The sequence below is a fragment of the Lineus longissimus genome, chromosome 2, assembly GCF_910592395.1.
Source record: "Lineus longissimus chromosome 2, tnLinLong1.2, whole genome shotgun sequence".
NCBI lineage: Eukaryota > Metazoa > Nemertea > Pilidiophora > Heteronemertea > Lineidae > Lineus > Lineus longissimus.
Window position 1 is genome coordinate 20,712,871 of NC_088309.1, and position 7,311 is coordinate 20,720,181.

The window sequence follows — 7,311 nt, forward strand, 5'->3', positions numbered from 1 at the left end:
ATTTAGAGTTTCGACCTCAGATGTGCACCATCTAGAAATCTATATGCTCCGAGTCGTGACTTTACGCCAATTCTGGAGCCATGGAAACCTACAAGTATACCCATAGTGATATGTGAAATAAACGCTGGGAAGTGTCGTTAAAATTGGTTTAAATTTGGCCTTTCAGTATTGTTTCTCCAGCATATATACTAACAAACACACTTAATTACAAGCAAGACAAAGTGATTTTATTCTACGACCCTCGCATAAAAATTGCGGCTATATTTAACCCTTCCAGTGATCCATGAGAGGTTTACACTGTTCTTTGTAGAAGGTATTCTCGTATTCACAACATTCTTTGTAGATTGTCTTGTCTTTATTCTTCTGTTCAAATACCTCCCCGCAGCTTATGCAGTTATCATGGCGCGTTTTGTCCAACTTGCATGCTGCTTCTGTTACGATATATCCAGCATGGATTCTGGAGGTGGACAGCAAGATCACTGCGAGGGAAAGGACTTGTAGGAATTGGCTCATTTTCTTGCTGAAATGGAGAAATGACATCAGTCATTCGCCACTTGAAAATTTCTTCTCTCAAATTTGTAGACCTGTACATGAAGTCGTTTAGAACATACAACCAATTAAGTTTGGCCAATCAACAAAAAAACAACAACAATTGATTGGACGGTTCGTGACCGGAAAACGGCGACGAAATGCCCTTGTACATTGAAAATACTTTTTGAACAATACATTGATGTCATTGCGCACAGTATGTGTCGCTCCTTAAACTTACAAATACACAGCAAGTAGCAAGAATGAATAAAGACCATATTCTGAAAAATCAGTTAAATCTTATAATATTAATATTAATTCTTGCGAGACCAATGGACGCCCGGTAAACATAGACCTTCTTCAAGGTGCTTCAGAGAGAAAAGCCAAATATCGCTGACCCATAAGTAGATGTATTAGACTATTCTCCTGGGGCACAGTGTAGAAACAATGAATTGACGTCCTGCGATATTGCATGAAACTGATGTTGTTTTGTCCAAAAAGAAGGTGAAATTCTCGAAAGCATTCTTGTATTCCAAACTCGGGCCGCACTCTTTTTTCAAAATAATGACACCAGTATTTTTAGTACCTCTCCAAAATACTGGAACTGGTAAGCGAAATACAAGGTTTACGCCATGTGTATTGCCACCTAAGACTGTAGTCTATCACAGTCCGTTCGATAAGTTCCATCCCTACCTTTTATTGAAGTCCCAGTTTCACCGACGGAGCGTTTCAAAATTGCGCTCTTTCCGAAATGTATGTTGACCTCTCAATATCCTCGCTTGTGTATAGGAAGTTGAAGACATGAATTGTACAGTTGAATCAATATTGTAATGAGATCGCTTGAATACACAGTACCATCGACTATAATTGACTTGACAAATATGCTGAAGAGTGTCTGAACTTCCCGGCATCTGTATATGAAGTAAACCGCTTGGCTAATCGTGGTCACCATTCGCTGCGTGGGAATATCACCTGGGTGTTTCTCATTGTCAGTGGTTCTTGAAAAAACCATGTGAACATAATCATGAACTATAGGGAAAACCAGCCAATCAATTTTATATAGGCCTACATATTCAATCTTCGTTGTACGTCTCCTCAGTTGTGAAATAATATTTAGTGGTAAAAGAATGTTAAAGAGGTGCTATCACGTTGCAGACAAAAGAATATAACTAGGGTAAGTAACTATATACATATAGCTTGACGTCAGACGGAATCTTCGATGGCGCTCTGATTTAGATTATTTGTTACTGATAGTACATGCTGAATGATGGTGTTATCTCATGGGATGAAACAAAAGTTGAGTACTGTGCGTCAGTCTGGTGTCCTCGAAATTTCCCCAGATTTGCCATTGAGAACCGCTTCCCGACTCAAGATTTCACATGGCGTTCAAAACTCTCCACCTCATAAGCCTTTCAATACAGGTTTCCTTTAAACAAGATCGCCGTCCTCATTGGTATTCAGCTGGTAATTTTCTCATTGTCAGTGTTTCAAAAAAGCTTAATGAACGAAGGATCTGCGGAAAATAGCTGATCTCATACACATGTGCATGTAATATCATAAATATAATGATCTTCTTCTGATGTGAAGATCAAGCTTTACGGTTCCGGGAGTAATCAAAACCATTAACTCCAACGCTCCCCGCGTAAAAGGTATTCAGCCGGTGATTTTCCAATAGTCACTGTTTCGAAAAAATCTTAGCAAACAGATGAGCAATGGGAAAACCAGCTATTTCCTACATGTATTTACCGTAATATCTGAGGCACGTTTTCCGAAAAAGAAAGTACATTGTTGAGACAATGCTTTTAAAATTCGTTCTTTATAGTCACCGTGAACATGTTTATATTCAGAACGTGAAACATTGCGTTCTGCAGCGCTACTGAATGATATCGACAATGACTAGTCAGCCAAGGATACTAGAAATAGGAGTTGTCGGCACATGTACTTCTAGCTATCATCGCTAGTTTCTACCATGCCAGTTTATCCCAGTCCTCATGCGGAAGAGAAAGTAGCAACGGTAGCAAGATTTTCCAATAGCTCGCCGGACCGGGACCGTTGCATAGGTTTGGACATGACAAGTTGATTTGATCTTAATAAATGACTGACCTCCATAAAAGATAAAGTCAGTTTATAATGCTTCAATAGTCTCAGTCATCTGTTGTGATACATGTAGGATTACGCTGAGTCAAACACTCCCCCGTTTTCATCTTGAAGAGCATTGCAGTGCCTTTCCGATGTCGTGAGGCAAATCTTGAAATGTTCGAAAAACAAACAGCAAATTAGGGATAGACATTTTACTATGATTGCAAAATTCGTCCTATCTATGCACGACGCGTGATGCTTACCCCGCTTGGACCTCTCTATGAGATTTCAATGAACCCTCCCAGACATTGGTTCTGCTCGCCGCCATTTTGAAACTGTGCACGCATGCACACTTCATCCGATCCTGAGACGAAAAAAGCAGCACGCTGATTGGTCTTGAGACCAAATATCATTTACCTGTTGGCGCAATGAAAAGGTGACCCTGTCGTCCCGTGGCTGCGGAATTCCTCTTCTGGCGTACATGAATGATTTGCATGAATCATGAGTAATTTTTTTAACCGCAAAGTGAATTTACCACTTTTGTACTCCCGGAGACCCAAGACTTTGAAATATTTAAAGGCAAAATCTGAAGAAAAGAAAGTGGAAGATGAACCAATCACCCCGTTGTAGTTTGTCGAGTGGCTTCTACCAGACGACGATGATGAAAACGTTGATTTTTTGGGAAATATGTTTGTACTGAAGTATCATCCTAACAATATCAGGCCATTTCACTCGGAAACATGCGTAAGGAGGAGTCGTGTTGTGGACCCTGTGGACCCTGTTTGCACTTTCGTTTGCCTGTCCCTTTTTTGTTTTAATAGGAAAATAACACGTCATGCACTTTCTGTAAAGGTCTCTAGAACTGCGACCAAATCGGAGGCCTCCATCAGTTAAACGAAAGGCTTTCTAGACATTCTCGATTTTCCTCGGGACACATCGTGTAGGGATGACCCCGTATTTCGGCGGCCTGCCAACCTACCTTCACATTTAAGTCGATAATATGAGAGTGCAGAATCAGGGAGAAGGCCTTTTTTGGTCGTTGTAACTTCTGTATATTTGCTCACGTAACAACTATGACTACCGCCATCTTTAGGGCTCTCTTTTTCTGCAGAGTAATCGACACTGAGACAGGAAAACGATGTCTCTTCTACACACCATCGAAGGCAGGCCTGCTCGTCCAAATACCCAGACCACTTCTCATTGTTTTCGAATAGATAGTAGCCTCCAAACTTAACGAAACTAGCTTGATCCCTTTGGCAGATGAAATGTCCTTTAATAAAAAAAGTAACGTGAATTTGTGACTTGTTAGTCCGCATCCATGACACGACACGGTGCTATATTCTGATAGACTGGCGCGGCATCAATTTCAGCCGTGCACGATACATGACGTATACATTTTTACCTGATTTACCTGCCACGAGTATGATGTATTCTGCGAAAACAAGTATGTACCATTCCCTTAACATGATGCTATTCCACAATAATACGAGGAGCTTTTAAAAATGTCCAAGTTAGTTACGAGCATGAAATAATATCAATATTTCACGGATGAAGTCGAGCGGACATGCGCGAGATATGCCACTACCTCATCTGACGGATAAAGTCGGTGAGAGAGGGCATGCGTATGCGCGATATACAAGACTCCAAGTTTGCCAGTGCCTCATCTGACGGATGAAGCCGAGAGCGGGCATGCTCAAGATATAACTGTGACTCGGGCATCCGGTGTGATGGGCTCCATTATTAATGTCATCGTCGTCCTACGCCGCCGAAAATGTGTCTTTTGCGTCTATTATTGGACAACATGATGAACATCGTGTTTCGTCTCTACCTAATACTTTTAACTTTTCTGAATATGACAGACAACATTCTGGGGATCAGCTGCGCAGAACAAACAAGAGGATGAGTACACGACGTTCCAATACTGCTGCAGTTCCATTACAGAAGCAGGGACGGTCCACCAAACAATGACTGTACAAGTTGTCTCCTCGACTCTTAAATCTCCGTCTTTTGGTGTTTCCATACAGGCTATGCCTTTCATTTTCAATTAAAGGCGAACTATAGAAAAACGTGGCAAACCGTATTTCGGCGTTCCCGAACGATGAGAGGGTAAAACACTCTAAAACATTACACGAGCATTTTTAGTATCTGCGTGTTCACACTCTTGCCATCCCGCAAACAATCTAATTTGTGGCAAATAAAGACTTTAAGCTTAATCAATAGCAAGCTACGTAACATACCAAAGCTGGCTTGACGTGAATCGACTGAAATGGATATTGGGACAAAAAGGTTGTTGTCAATCTCACCATAACCATCACTATCAGTCTAGCATGTTTTGTTCGAATCTTCCCCCTCTGTATGGAAACAGACAATGAAACACAACACCGCTTTATTTCGAGGCCGATTTCACCATCCTTTATTCTACATTTTGAGATATTCTTTTATGTTTTTATAATTCAATTGAAGAGAATGCGTTTGACTGAATATAACTGTTGAAAAGTATTGTTTGAGTGGCGACCTATGCTGAACCCTGTTTGAACTTTGAATATTTGACTGAATAATTTTTGTACATGCCAGTGTTTTAATGCGGAATAGGTATCTAAACCAATTTATTTGAGCACTTTGTAGCTAAATGCCTTTTACTTGGCGCACTCTTAATTGAGACTTAATTTTATATGTGCATGTATACGTTGTCACATTCGCATTCCTCATCCGCCGACTGATGTACGACATGAAGCGATAGCCCTCGCAGCTATACGATGTATCGGCAGCTGTGCGATTCGAATGGCCATGGCCATCGTCCTGGATATCAGCCACATCCGCATACACAATGTCATGTTTATATCACTAGTCGCCAGTTACAGTCGCCCCTAAACCACCCAATGCCTACGAAACAAACGGTCCGATGGGACAGCTGATAAATGAACCGCCGTTATAGGGCAATAAACGCTAGTATGGACGAATTGCATGGAGGAAGGTACCTGCGGACAGTTCCTCCGTCCGTTTCGTGGCATTCTCAGTGGCAATAATTGGAATATCATAGATTGCAAGAACAAAATTGCCATCTAGAGTTTCGACCTCAGATGTGCACCATCTAGAAATCTATATGCTCCGAGTCGTGACTGTACGCCAATTCTGGAGCCGTTGCATTGGCAGACGGGGCAATCAGTTGAAACCTTGCATGTATACCCATAGTGATATGTGAAATAAACGCTGGGAAGTGTCGTTAAAATTGGTTTAAATTTGGCCTTTCAGTATTGTTTCTCCAGCATATATACTAACAAACACACTTAATTACAAGCAAGACAAAGTGATTTTATTCTACGACCCTCGCATAAAAATTGCGGCTATATTTAACCCTTCCAGTGATCCATGAGAGGTTTACACTGTTCTTTGTAGAAGGTATTCTCGTATTCACAACATTCTTTGTAGATTGTCTTGTCTTTATTCTTCTGTTCAAATACCTCCCCGCAGCTTATGCAGTTATCATGGCGCGTTTTGTCCAACTTGCATGCTGCTTCTGTTACGATATATCCAGCATGGATTCTGGAGGTGGACAGCAAGATCACTGCGAGGGAAAGGACTTGTAGGAATTGGCTCATTTTCTTGCTGAAATGGAGAAATGACATCAGTCATTCGCCACTTGAAAATTTCTTCTCTCAAATTTGTAGACCTGTACATGAAGTCGTTTAGAACATACAACCAATTAAGTTTGGCCAATCAACAACAACAAAAAATTGATTGGACGGTTCGTGACCGGAAAACGGCGACGAAATGACATCGCGCACTGCCCTTGTACATTGAAAATACTTTTTGAACAATACATTGATGTCATTGCGCACAGTATGTGTCGCTCCTTAAACTTACAAATACACAGCAAGTAGCAAGAATGAATAAAGACCATATTCTGAAAAATCAGTTAAATCTTATAATATTAATATTAATTCTTGCGAGACCAATGGACGCCCGGTAAACATAGACCTTCTACGAGGTGCTTCAGAGAGAAAATCCAAATATCGCTGACCCATAAATAGATGTATTAGACTATTCTCCTGTGGCACAGTGTAGAAACAATGAATTGACGTCCTGCGATATTGCATGAAACTGGTGTTGTTTTGTCCAAAAAGAAGGTGAAATTCTCGAAAGCATCCTTGTATTCCAAACTCGGGCCGCACTCTTTTTCAAAATAATGACACCAGTATTTTTAGTACCTCTCCAAAATACTGGAACTGGTAAGCGAAATACAAGGCTTACGCCATGTGTATTGCCACCTGAGACTGTAGTCTATCACAGCCCGTTCGATACGTTCCATCCCTACCTTTTATTGAAGTCCCAGTTTCACCGACGGAGCGTTTCAAAATTGCGCTCTTTCCGAAATGTATGTTGACCTCTCAATATCCTCGCTTGTGTATAGGAAGTTGAAGACATGAATTGTACAGTTGAATCAATATTGTAATGAGATCGCTTGAATACACAGTACCATCGACTATAATTGACTTGACAAATATGCTGAAGAGTGTCTGAACTTCCCGGCATCTGTATATGAAGTAAACCGCTTGGCTAATCGTGGTCACCATTCGCTGCGTGGGAATATCACCTGGGTGTTTCTCATTGTCAGTGGTTCTTGAAAAAACCATGTGAACATAATTATGAACTAGGGAAAACCAGCCAATCTATTTTATATAGGCCTACATATTCAATCTTCGT